Source organism: Lampetra planeri, chromosome 38 (genome assembly GCF_965212315.1).
Source record: "Lampetra planeri chromosome 38, kcLamPlan1.2.h2, whole genome shotgun sequence".
Taxonomy (NCBI): Eukaryota; Metazoa; Chordata; class Hyperoartia; order Petromyzontiformes; family Petromyzontidae; genus Lampetra; species Lampetra planeri.
Window position 1 is genome coordinate 5,059,837 of NC_136144.1, and position 14,717 is coordinate 5,074,553.

Here is a 14,717-nt window from a genome sequence, read left to right on the forward strand (position 1 = left end):
CAATGGGGACTAGGCTCTAAAGAAAGCCGTCTCGGGTGTGGGCCAATCAACTTCAAGGACGGTGCATATTATTATCCTTATCAGAGTTGCTTATTTTTGTTTGCTTTATTGACTACTTGTGTTGTGGTCATTGCAAACATGATGCCTTGAATAAAGGTGTCAGTTTTGTACCAGTTAAAAGGGTAAAAACCTACCATTATTTTAACAACACATTTATATATTTACGCGATCTAACCCCCCCCCCAAAAGAAACCCCTCTGTTATGGAGGTATATTGACGTTGCCTTTTTCCACATCGACTTCGACACGAAGAAGCCACTGTCGCTCAGCGGGGTCCCATCGTCCCAGTAGTCGTGCGAGAGGGAATGGGCCCGTGGAAGTGGATGTCACAGAACCACTCGTTAACATCCCTTGGACGTGACCTCCGTGGTGTCAGCGTAGCAGAGGCGGCGTTCTCTCCATCCGTCGCACTGCGCCACGGACAGCATGTGCTCCTTCTTGCTTTCCACGTACAAGTTTCAGATTTTTCCACTGCAAAAAAATATGTAAATTACTATTTGGATCCACCATTGGTACCTCATTTGCCAGTAAAAAAAAATGATAATTGTTTTTTTACCCTTTTATCTGGCAACAAAACTGACACCTTTTTTAGGAGGAGTCATGTTTGCATAGACCACAATACCTGCAGTCATAATGCAAACAAGAAACATAACTCTGATAATGTGCACTGTCCTTGAAGTTGATTGGTCCACACCTGAGACAGCTTTCTTTAGTGCCTAGTCTCCATTGGTGTTGGACCAGATGACGCCAAAAGGCGCACAACTCAAAGACAATGCACCATCAGAGTATGAGAGCTCGGGGTAAGCATTTACACCATTTGTACCTCATTTGTCAGTAAAAAATATTATAATTGGTTTTTTACTCTTTTATCTGGCAACAAAACGTGAAGAGAAATCCACTTGGTACAGTAAATTTGGCTGTGACGGTCCCACCTGAAGACGGAGACTTGTGTTGCCTCCGAAACGTCGTGATTTAATTTAGTTATTTTAATTTATTATTATTTTATTTTATTATTATGATTTTTCACCTACGTGATTTTACCGAAAAAACCTAAGAGTATGAATGATTGCAGCCACGAAAGCTTCAAATCTATCTGTCGGTAAAGTCACGTAGAAGAAAAAAATGAAAATAACTAAATTAAATCACGACGTTTCGGAGGCAACACGAGCTTCCGTCATCAGGTGGAACAGCCACACCAAAATTACTGTAGTGAGCAGAGAGAGCTATTTGTGATAAGCGATAATATAGGGTAAGATGGGGGGGAGGATCCAGGGAGGAGGGATGCGGGGGGGGCCGTGTGGAGTCGCGGGGGGGGGGGGTTAAGCTGAGTTAAGCTGATTCATAACAACCTTTTGGGATGCAAATTGTCAGGTGCCTTCTGAGCTGTGTCGTGACACACGACACTGATTCTGGTAGGAACCTCCTGGTGACACCAGCCTACAGGGGATTATTGTGTCCGTCCGTCCGTCGTGCAGGGAGGGGCTGGGTCGGGAGGGAGGGGAGGGGCTGGGTGGGGAGGAGAGGGTTGGGAAGGGAGGGTGGGAGGGGTGGGGCTGGGTGGGGAGGAGCTGGTCACCCATTGATGCCCTTATAAAACTCAACGTTTAACCTACTCACGCCGGCTTGTGCCCGCCCTCACAGTCGGCCATATTTGCGGAATACACCACGCCGCCGTTGACCCTGGCCACTGACCGAGCAACCCAACGTTCCTACCAGCTCCCTCCGCAGGAATGTGTTTTAACAGCTCGCTCCATTAGAGGTTTATCGTCGCGACGTTCACCTTGACGTGTCAAGTTCAGCTATCGAAAGGCACTCCGACCAGCTCTGTGACTTTGTTGGTTGGGTCGCTGCCTTCCGTGAGGTTGAGTTGACGGAGATGCCTGCCCCGCCCTCACATGTTTCAATCACGCAGCCAAAGCTCATTCATATTGACAGGACACACACACAAACTGTGTTGCTTGACAGCAGCGATGTGGCCGCCCCAGCCCTCGTCTCAACCCCCCGAGGGCCTCCGTGCTACTCAAGACGCTCACGAGCAAACAGGTAACGATGCCACCCAACAGGGCACGCGGCATGCCGAGCCGTGCTGCTGGCTATACGGGGGTTGCCACCCGTCCCGGGTTTCCGAGGATTGTCCCTCCTGTTGAAGGCACCCGCCGCCGTCCTGGGAAATCTGTGCCGAGTATCTCCTAGGGCAGTGTGGTTCTTCTCCTTCGGCTGGGGATGCACGCTGCAGCCCCCTGGTGGGGTGCGAGATGCCCTTTCTGGGGGTGCGAGGCATGGGCAGATTTTTTTAGAAGGTAAATCATCGAAAAAACTAATTAAGAACGAGCACGAAAGTTACAACTTTACCTAGTTTCATCAAACCCTACGTATATTCATAATACACGTTTTTGGGTTAGATCGCGTTATTTATAAATGTGTGGTAACCCTCCACCACCCGACACAGCAAATCAGTACAAAAGTGTCACGTTGACAAAAGACAAATATGATAATTGGTTCTTTACCCTTCTATCTGGCAACAAAACTGACACCTTTTTACAAGGAGTCATGTTTGCATAGACCGCAATACCTGCAGTCATAATACAAACAAAGAACATAACTCTGATAATGTGCACTGTCCTTGAAGTTGATTGGTCCACACCCGAGACAGCTTTCCTTAGAGCCTAGTCTCATATGGGTTGGACCAGATGACGCCAAAAGGCGCACAACTCAAAGACAATGCACCATCAGAGTATGAGAGCTCGGGGCAAGCATCTACACTATGGGAACCTCATTTGCCAGTAAAAATATGATAATTGGTTCTTTACCCTTCTATCCGGCAACAAAACTGACACCTTTTACAAGGAGTCATGTTTGCATAGACCGCAATACCTGCAGTCATAATACAAACAAAGGACAGTGCACATTATCAGAGTTATGTTCTTTTGTTTGTATTATGACTGCAGGTATTGCGGTCTATGTAAACATGACTCCTTGTAAAAAGGTGTCAGTTTTGTTGCCAGATAGAAGGGTAAAGAACCAATTATCATATTTTTACTGGCAAATGAGGTTCCCATAGAAAAGACAAATAGTTCACTACTTTAGCCCACCGGTGTGTTGAAGAGTGAATCCACAACATTTACAAACTCTTCAACACACCGGTGGGCTAAAGTAGTAAACTATTTTGTCTTTTGTCAACGTGACACTTTTTTACTGATTGGCCGTGTCGGGTGGTGGAGGGTTACGACACATTTTTGAATAACCGCGATCTCACCCAAAAACGTTTATTATGAATAATATTGCTCGCGAAAGCCTACGTGTTAAACCGTAACGCATATGTTCACATACATTTTGTTTAGCACAATTGAAAACCAAAGGGGGTCCCTTAGATATAGTTGCTTAACACGAGCTGTTCATCATTTGGTGCTTGTACTGTTCGCCACCTGGCGGCCTTGGGTCTCCGAAGACGAAGCCATACGAGAGGCCGTTTGTGTATACGCACAGCGCTATAATGTTTAGGTATGAGGAACCAAAACTATTATGCTGTACATTAAAATCATTCACGTGATGACACATCGTTACGAGCAGTGACGTTAAACACCTGAAAGTCTGGCTGGCGTAATAACACGCACATGCCTCCCCCCGACTCCGTGTTGGCCATTGGCATTGCTTCACCAGATTACACACGGCGGCGGTGATGATGATTAGTGCGAGTTGTTGAAACCAGACAGAGTTTGGTTGTATCCAGCAATTGCTTCACCCAGACTGCACACAGCGGCGATGATGATGATGATCAATGCGAGTTGATGAAACCAGAGACAGATTGGTTGTATATTCGTTGGTTCTTTCGGTAACGTCACGTAGATAGAAAAAATAATAATAATAAAATCTAAACCACGACGTGGTTGTACCCAGCACAATGGACGCACAATGTATTGCCCTACACTGCCCTCTGCTGCCCATGGCACCTGGGTCTGCCCCGTGACCTCGCGTCAGCGGGCGTTCGAATACTTCACGTGGTCGTAGAGTGCACCGAGCCTGGCACAGGCGCCGTGGTGACGTCGCCGTCACTTAGTGGCGAGCTGTTGTTGTTTGCTGCCCATCTAGGGAAGCGGTAGGGTAGCGGTTAGCGCGCTGCGCAACGAACCAGAGGCGCCTCTTGAAAGCGCGCGATGCGGTGACCAGCCCTCATTGTTCGATGGCTTAGCCAGAGGCCGCTGCTGCTGCTGCTACTGCGAGGATGGTGAGCGGAGTTCGCGTGATTGATGGTCTACGATGCTCCTTGACGAGCTTAGCGAGGCATTGTTGGTTCATCTGTGGCAAGCACCCTGAGCGTGTCTGTCAGAAACGAAGTAAACAAAACGTGAACTATTAACGTTTGGGAATCGAACACGGAACAGCCGACTTTGAAGACACCTGTTCTGTCACTCCCGGAGGGCCTGGCGCTGGAAACACGCGTCTTGTTATTAAATCATTGGGGCCGTCCATAAATGACGTCACGCGATTTTGGACGGACCCGGAGAAAAATCCACGCGACCACGGGGAGAAAGACGCAAACTCCAAATGCACAAGCAGGCGTCAGGGTCGGGATCGAACCCATGACTTCCTGTATACCAGGCGAGGTAGTTAACATCTCCTAGCCGCCGTGGCGAGAAGGGACGATGGCCGGTGGTCAAGACCAGTGATGGAGTTGCAGTCAAAGGAGAGAACAGTTGAACGAGAAAATGTCCACCGCACCAGGTACTCATGAAGGACGCTGCTGCTGCTACTGGGCAGTTGGAGGCGGTCGCCCTCCAACAACAACAGAGAGCAGAGGAGCGACGCTCACAACAACGAGCGGAGCGCCGGGTGCCTAAAGCACAGTCAGTTGGCACAGTAGGGGGCACAGGTGGTGCATCGGCCAGTCATCTCAGTCGGTCGACCCGTGGCACCTGCCGGGTCTGTCTCGTGACCTCCTGCCAGCACGTGGCCTTGACGTACACATAGCCTGGCACAAGTGCCGTGGTGACGTCACCGCCACTTAGTGATGATAGCGGTAAGGTGATAGGGGTGAGGTGGGTGAGCGTATGAACGGGAGGAGAGTGAGATGATAGGGGAGAGGTAGGAGAGTGCGTGGAGGGGAGTAGAGTGAGATGAGAGGGGAGAGGTAGGACAGTGAGATGAGAGGGGAGCAGAGTGAGATGAGAGTGGAGAGGTAGGAGAGTGCGTGGAGGGGAGTAGAGTGAGATGAGAGGTAGGAGAGTGCGTGGAGGGGAGTAGAGTGAGATGAGAGGGGAGAGGTAGGACAATGAGATGAGAGGGGAGTAGAGTGAGTTGAGTGGAGAGAGGTAGGGGAGTGCGTGGAGGGGAGTAAAGTGAGATGAGAGGGAAGAGATAGGACAGTGAGATGAGAGGGGAGGAGAGTGGGATGAGCGGGGAGAGGTAGGAGAGTGCGTGGAGGGGAGTAGAGTGAGATGAGTGGGGAGAGGTAGGGGAGTGCTTGGAGGGGAGGGGAGTGGGATGAGCGGGGAGAGGTAGGAGAGTGCGTGGAGGGGAGTAGAGTGAGGTGAGTGGGGAGAGGTAGGGGAGTGCTTGGAGGGGAGGGGAGTGAGACGAGAGAGGTAGGAGAGTGCGTGGCGGGGAACATGAAATGTTCAGCAGACAGGGGCGAGTTCATGAAGAGGACCTCGACGATGGCGAGTGTGACCTTGAAATGATTCGTGATTGTATTTGGAGCCAAGGGGAGTGAGTGTATCGTCATGAGAGCGAGCGGGCGAGCGTGCGAGCGTGCGAGGGAGCGTTCCGTGGCAGGCACGGCCCACCTTCACAAATGAGTCTTAATTTCACAAATGAGCCCTGCACCTCTTGCGCAAGAGTCGGAACCGTTCCCGTGCAGTGCCAACCAAAGAGCTTGGGATTTATTTCCACGCGCGAAGAGAATGTACACAACACGCGCGCACACGCGCGCGGCGTACAACGCAACACGCAAACCACGCCGAGCCGCCGTTCGGCCTCGCGGATCCTCCGTGATGTGTCGACACGCTTCGTCGTTTGGTTTTCGCAACTTGGCCGCAATGCCGCAACATGAAACGGCAGCGAACCGGGTTGTCCCCAAATGCATACCGCTCGTAGCCCTCGCGTCCCTGGGTGCACACACTCATGGGATGTTGAGGGATAATACAGCCAACAGAGAGATGGGGAGAGAGGGGGGGGCAACTCTGCCAACCACGCATTTGGCACCCACGCTGTTGTGCTTATCAGCCGTAATACAGGTTTTTTTGGGGGGTTAAATCACGTAAATATACGTGTCGTTTTAAAGCTTCCGTGACTGCAGGGATTCATCTTCTTGGTTCTTTCGGTAAAGTCACGTAGAAGGGAAGTAATACAATAATAAAACATAATAAAATAATTCTCACAAATGAGTAGAGTGGGAGTGAGAATTATTTTATTATGTTTTATTTTTTATTATTTTATTACTTCCCTTCTACGTGACTTTACCGAAAGAACCAAGAAGATGTATACGTGTCGTTTAATATATATATTTACGCCATCTAACCCCCTCGAAAAAAAACCTGGATTATGAATACTGTTCGCGAAAGCCGACGACGTGTTAAACTGATCAGCCACGTGCGGCCACACACACACAGCCCTTTGTAGTCAACCCACTGCTGGATGAGGGGGGCCCCCGACACAACGAACGCCGTGGCTCTTCGCGGTGCTTCCTTGACCCATGACCTCGCCACGCTGCCCCGTGCGGGCTGCATCCCCATCGGCACGCCCGAGAAGCCGAGCAGAATCGAGCCTGCACAGTGCTGGGAGGGGGGGTGACCACCATGCATAACAGCTGTTATAGGATAATTGTTTTTTTACCCTTCTATCTGGCAACAAAACTGTCACCTTTTTTACAAGGAGTCATGTTTACATAGACCACAATACCTGCAGTCATAATGCAAACAAAAAACATAACTCTGATAATGTGCACTATCCTTGAAGTTGATTGGTCCACACCCGAGACAGCTTTCCTTAGAGCCTAGTCTCACATGGGTTGGACCAGATGACGCCAAAAGGCGCACAACTCAAAATGAGGTTCCAATGGTGTAAATGCTTCACCCGAGCTCTCATACTCTGATGGTGCATTGTCTTTGAGTTGTGCGCCTTTTGGCGTCATCTGGTCCAACACCATGTGAGACTAGGCTCCACGGAAAGCTGTCTCGGGTGTCGACCAATCAACTTCAAGGACAGTGCATACTTTATCAGAGTTATGTTTTTTGTTTGAATTATGACTGCACGTATTGTGGTCTATGTAAACATGACTCCTTGTAAAAAAGGTGTCAGTTTTGTTTCCAGATAGAAGGGTAAAAAAACAATTATATTTTTTACTGGAAAATGAGGTTCCAATGGAGCTGTTATAGGCTGTGGCGGCTGCTGCTGCTGTTAGGCAGAGACCTTGTCAGCAGAGGGCAGTGCAGCCCACAACCACAATTTCACGGCGCTGTACAGTACTCCCAATATCTATGCCCCCCCCCCACCCCCAGCTTCAACAAACCCGCACTGTGACCAGCGTGGTGAAGTATGGTTGTAGAATAAAGTAACTCCCGTGACCCCAACGGCACGGGGATGCCCGTCATCCGGCAGGAGCGTGACAAGCGGGCTCCTTAGATGTCACCAAAGTATCGAGTCGCACAGCAAAAATCTTCGTTTAAGCGTCCCTTGTAGCGCAACCCCCCCCCCACCCCGACGAACAGGCGTCAGTCACGGGTACCGAGCACACGGATGCTTCCCGCAAGGAGGCCGACGTTTTAAACGCAAGCATTTTCAAGGACAACATCGTATCCGTAAGCCTATTTATTATCGGGAATCTTCCGTTATCCGTCGATGCCACTGGTCCCGGTGGTTAACTTCTCGCCACGGTGGCAAGATGTTCACTACCTCGCCTGGTATACAGGAGGTCGTGGGTTCCATCCCGACCCTGACGCCTGTTGTATATTTGGAGTTTGTGTGTCTCTGTCTCTCATCATCACCACGGTGGCTAGGAGACGTTAACTACCTCGCCTGGTATACAGGAGGTTGTGGGTTCGATCCCGGCCCTGACGCCTGCTGTATATTTGCAGTTTGCGTCTCTCTCTCTCCCGTGGTCGCGTGGATTTTTCTCCGGGTCCTCCGGTTTTCCCCCTCCAAATTTAAAATCGCGCGTTTTAAGAGTATTTGGCTGCTATAAATGTCCACGTGATGATAAGCCACTTCTTTGAGCTCTCATTTGTGGTGGCCAGGTCGCTTCTGAGAAAAAAAAAGAGCTACGTTATAGCTCAGCGGGGACTTCCCTGGTCAAATACAAAGTTTAGTTTGGTTAGCCTCGATGATGCCCCCACGTCGCCAAGAGGCCCGATTCACCCTCACATCGCGCGCACGACATATTCATGCGGAGGGAGCTGGTAGAAACGTTGGGTTGCTCGGTCAATGGCCAGGGTCAACGGCGGCGTGGTGTATTCCGCAAATATGCCCGACTGTGAGGGCGGGCACAAGCCGGCGTGAGTAGGTTAAACGTTGAGTTTTATAAGGGCACCACGGGGTGACCAGCCCCTCCCCACCCAGCCCGATCCCTCCCACCCCTCCCCACCCAGCCCCTCCCTCCCCACCCAGCCCCTCCCTGCACGACAGACAGATGCAATAATCCCCTGTGGGCTGGTGTAACCAGGTTCCTACCAGTATTATCCACTCGCCTCTCTCTTACGGACAAGCGGAGTATCAATCTGTCGCGGTGAATGTGCGGCGAACGGGCCCCCTCGCGTGTCACGGCGGGACACAGAGGAGAGTCCTCCTCGGGAGGACAATCGCGCACTCGACAAGTCCTTTAAACTTCGAAAGATCGAGGCTGTGAGGCGGCGGTGATAGTGGTGGCCTTCATTGACTTAAGCCAGTAGTTCTTAACCTTTACTGCAGCCTTGCACCCCTTTGGATTCTCAATCGTTAAAATGTTTTAATACATAGGTGGTTTAATGAAAGAAAGTTGTAATCACGTTGCTAAATTTGTGTTTCGCTTATTTGGCTTCAAAAAAAATGTGGCCATGTCTTGTGCACCCCAGGTTAAGAAGAAGAGCCACTGGCTTAAGCGGATCATCGAAGGTTTCCCCTTGACGCTCCCCAACGCTCGTGGCCAAACATTAAAGGGCCGGTGAGGCTAAAGAGTCACAGAAACAACCAGACAAAAACAAAACCCCCAACAGCAATAGGCAGCCGAGTCACACAAATGGTACCCCCCTGCCCGCTCACAGGGCCTGGACACCCCGAGAGGGCAGTTCGACCACAGCGGCGAGCGACCACAACAAAACCATCGCACAGGAACTGGACACGCAATGCAACGCGGGCCCAGCGGTTGGCGCGTATCGCTTTTCGAGCTGTTGCAGCAGAGGGTTTCGCGGTTCGAACCGCGGGAAGGCCCGCGCTGGTTAGCACAGTAGAACCGCTCTCCACGGCCACGCCTGTTAACGACTCATCGCTTGACAGGCCTCCATAGAGCCCGATGTGGTGTATAGTAGTGTATAGTGTAGTGTACAGTAGTGGTGTATAGTAATGTAGTGTATAATGTAGTGTACAGTAGTGTTTAGTAGTGTAGTGTATAATGTGGTGTATAGTAGTGTAGAGTATAGTGTATCGTCGTGTAGTGTATAATGTAGTGTAGAGTATAGTGTAGTGTATAGTCGTGGAGTGCCTCCATAGAGCCCAGTGTGTTCACTTACAGACCATCCCCCTGTTAACGACGGGCTGTTGTAGGTACGGTAAATATGAATTAACGCAACTATTAACCGCGTTTCTTTAACATTGTGCTTAGAATGTTGCTCGTCTCTTTGTGTATTAATATTTTAATATTTTTGGGTGGGGGAAAAAAGGGGGTAACTTTCGATGCCGTCGGAACGAATTAAGCCTTTAACGTGCATTTCCTATACTCGCTTAAGGACCAAATCACTTAATGACCGGTTTCGTGGAACCAATGACCGTCGTTAAGAGGGGGGGGGGGGGGGGGGGGGGTTGTACTGCGGTGTGTATTAACCCGATGCCAGCAGCATCACGGAACACATTTTTGTTTTTTGACAAACTAAAATAATTCCCGGCAAACGACTCTCTCGCGATGACACAAAAATCGTCCACCCCCTGACTGGCAGACTACTGGCTGATGGCAGGCAACGTGGAAAGTCACTTTGCGACCCACAGGGATAGCTGCTCCTGGGGGGGCCCTTTCAAAACTAGCACGAGACGCCGATGCAGGCTTCCCGTCACGCGTAAATCGCTCCACGATGCCCCCTACGTTAATGTGCGCACCCAGCCAAGATAAACCAAATCGACATCCTTCGATTTAAAGCTTTCGTGACTGCAGGGATTCATCTTCTTGGTTCTTTTGGTAAAGTCACGTAGAAAGAAATTAACAAAATAATAAAAATAAAACATAATAAAATAATTCTCACGACGTTTCGGCCACAACGCAAGTAGCCGTCTTCAGGTGAAGAACAGGTCTGTCCTGAAGACGGCTACTTGCGTTGTGGCCGAGACGTCGTGAGAATTGTTTTGTTTTATTTTTATTATTTTATTCATTTCTTTCTATGTGACTTTACCGAAAGAACCAAGAAGACAAATCAACATCGTCGCTATCGGCCCATAGCGCGCAGCACCAACCGGTACAGCAGCGCGACTATATAATTCCTCGTCACAGCCATCTCTTAGACCAGGGGTCGGCAACCTGCGGCTCCGGAGCCGCATGCGGCTCTTTTGAACCTTGACCGCGGCTCCGGGGCGGATGCTAGCGAGGGGAGGAGGCGCACTGTGACACCTGCTCTGGCGTTGCCGCTGCTGACAGGTCGCCGCTCCGCTCCACACTGCCCGCCCGGTGACAGGCAATAACGTTGCCGTTGCTTTGTCACATGTTTGGAAGAAGTAAAAACCTTCCTGGGCAGCAAAGAGCTCACCTTTGCTGAGCTGGAACAGCCAGAGTGGCTGGAAAAATTACATTTTATGGTAGACATGACAGCACATCTAAACACGCTAAATACAACCCTTCAGGGGAAAGGAGGCACAGCCCTGCACATGCTGGAGGAGGTTTTGGCATTCGAGCGCAAGTTGACAGTGTTTGTCAAAGATTTACAGAGAGGTACACTGTCTCACTTTCCCTCTTTGAGAGAGTTCAAACAAAGTCATGATACGATAAATTTGGAATATTTCAAGTCTGCAATCACCACAATGCAAAGTTCGTTTGGGAAACGATTCTGTGAGTTCAGAGAGGAAAAAACGACATTATCCTTCCCTGTCACTCCCCTGGCGATCGATCCATCCCTATTGAATATGACTGCATTTGCAGGTGTAAGTCAACCTGATCTTGAGATGGAACTGGCCGATATAGCCGACAAAGATATATGGGTGTCCAAGTTCAAATGCTTGACCGCTACTCTTGAGGATGTTGCCCGTCAGAAGGCCATTCTGGCTCAGAATCATAAATGGAGTGATATTGAAAACCTTCCCAAACAGGACAAACTTGTATTCGAAACATGGAATGCCATCCCCAACACTTATATAAACATGAAAAAGTATGCATTTGGAGTCCTGTCGATCTTCGGCTCCACATATGTATGTGAGCAGGTCTTCTCCAACATGAACTATATTAAAAACAAACATCGATCACGCCTCACAGATGACAGCTTGCAAGCCTGTGTGAAAATGAAGGTGACGTCTTACAGCCCTGATGTGCAGACACTGTGCACTGAGGTTCAGGAGCAAAAATCCCATTAACCAGGTAATTTAGCTATTAATTTGCAAAAATATATTTTACATTGTTAAGTGAAAAAGTCCTTTTTTATTCAGATTGACAGCTGACTGCACGATCCTGTATATAGCAATAAGGTAAGAAACAATATATGCAGTGTTATATTTGTTTTAAATGTTGCAATGGTTTTGCGGCTCCCAGTTTATTTTTTCCTTCGGAAACGGGTCCAAGTGGCTCTTTATGTCTTAAAGGTTGCAGACCCCTGTCTTAGACACACTGAAGCGGTTGTGCTTTCGCTACGTTGTCCCCACCTGAAAGACGCTTGTGTTGCGCCCGAAACGTCGTGATTTAATTTAGTTGTTTAAATTTTTTTATTTTTTACCTACGTGACGATACAGCAGCACCAAAACTTTTTTGTTTGTTCCGCGGCTGACTAAAGGTGAAGAGATAAACCGGATTCAGACGGTCACGACAGACGTAAATATCTCCTACAGTGTGTTCGGCGTAAACGTCGAAATTTTCCCCACGTCGTGTTTACAGTCACTACTCCTCCCGTTGGCCTCGCCGTTCAGCTGGAGAATCAATTGTCGTCCGATCTTCATTTGAAGCTTTCGTGACTGCAGGAATCCATACTCTTTGGTTCTTTCGGTAAAGTCACGTAGGTAGAAAAAATAATAGATCACGACGTTTCGATCGCAACAACAAGCGACCGTCCTCTCACCGGAGGACTTTACCGAAAGAACCAAAGGGTAATTGTCGTCCTGATTGGAACTCCCTCATTTGTTTCGTCAGTTTAAGGGGATCTCCGTTTGCAGCGTGTTCAATTAGCCTACAAAGGGATACTTTGCGTACAGTTGATATTCGCAAGCATTGTAAATAAATACACAATCGATTTTCAAAAGGTTTCTATTTGGTGTTTGAACATCTTGAACTAACACCTGTTTTATTCTTGCTTTTTTTTTCAACAAATTTTCAGGTCGCGCGATTTAACACCCGCATCAAGTTTAACGAAGCACAATTTTAATCCACGAATTTTGGCACGCGCCGTCATGGCAACGACCCCCCCCCCCCACCAACTGCCGAGCCTACGAATAGTTGGGCCGACGAATAGCCGACCCAACGAATAGCCGAGCCAACGCATAGCTGAGCCAACGAATAGTTGGGCCACCGGAAGTCTGTTGCCAACGTTGACTCTTCAATTAAGGAGTGGATCTAATGGCTGGGTGCGAAGACAACGGGAGAGCAGTTGAACCTCATGCGAACTCTTATTGTGTCTGCCAGAGAAGCCCAAAAGACCACTGACAACGTGACACCGTATTATTCATATTACCGGTTTAGGATGCACTTATTCCACCTGTATACGAAAGCAAAGGGGTGGTGGTGGTGGGGTGTGCATTATAATCTGGTAGGTGTGTAATGTGGGTGCGTGTCAGGATAGTTGTATAACTTTATATACACCAGTGTTTTGGTACGAGTCTTACTTTTCGGAGCGAACTTAGAATCCGGAGGGCACGGTAACAAAACAGTCGCTGCTGCCATCATCGCTACCTCGCGTCAACCTTGTCGAGAGCCCCCCCTTCCCCCCTGGACGAGCAACACGGTGGGCTACTGCGGCAACCTCAGTGGAGGAGCTTACGAAAACGTTGGAGAAACGACGCAGGCCTGCAAGATGATAGAGTTCACGAAAAGGTGCACTAACTCGCCGTTTTACGCAGCCACCTGGCGAGGCCCCACTGGCATTAAACTATCACGAGGCAGCGGCTACGGGCTTCTGAGCGAGTGACCACCACCACCAACCACACCTACTTGAGCGTGAATTTGCAAGCCGCCACAATCGGTGGCCGATGGCCGGGCCAGGAAGCGGCAATCGGTCACCAAGGAGGCGATCTCTCATGTGTGTTCGTTCGTACGCGCGGGCATATGCGCGCTTCCGTCCGCAAAGCCTCATAGGCAACAAACGCGGGAAAGAAATAACCGAATCAAGCAGAGAACAAAGTAACAAGCCAGGAAATAATACTACGCTTCGGAAGATGGCCAACGGTGTCGCGTGGACAAGTGCGCATTGAGTCACAAAAGCCGCCAAGTTACATTTTCGTGAGGTTCTTTTATTTGTAATCCAAGGATTACATCGCAGTTCGGGGCCCCTTTCCCCACCTGCCCCCCACCCAACTAAGGGGAAAACACTTCAACACGGGAAGCTCAAATTGTGCGCTTAGCAGACAAACATTCCCGCTCAGCAAGCGGCGACTCACCGGGCACGGTGAGCTCCGCAGCCGAGCCGCTCGCGACCACAACGCCGCGCCAAACCAACGCTCACTCTCGCCCTACGCAAGCGATCTCAGTAGATCGGTCGAACGGCCCGGCCTCTCCGAGGGGCTCCTACCTGCTGCGCCCACACCCCCAACCAACTCCGCCAACCTCCAAATACTCGGGCGTGAACGCGGCACGCCCGACCACGGACCGAGGGCACAACGACCGTTCGGGCGGCAGATTCGCCCAGGACGCGACGATTAAAGCGTCTATGCTGTTGCATAAGTTAAGCAGCCTCTTGCGTTCGATGTCACTTCCTGCCTTGCGAGCTAACAAACACGCCGGTGAACAACAACAACAAAAAACGGCGCTACGGTGACACCCCCTACTGCGGATAAATCCCGAACCGTTTTTTTTTTGCGTCGGGTGCGAGTGAATTTGGGGAAAACCAGTAAAACCTGAGAGCGAGCGCGTCTCTGCCGGTGTGGGGTGGGGGCTTTCACACGACGCCGCTCCCACCATCCTGCCCCAACCGAGAACGGCGGCGGTGTCCGCCGGAGCCAATCACCAAGCAATCGTCAGCTTCATCTTCTCCAAGACCACAGCGAGGGAGGGGGAGCGCGGGGTTGCGCACACGCAGACCACACAAGCGGTTGCGCGCACGCGCCCATTGCCGACTCCGGGTGGCGGCGTCAACA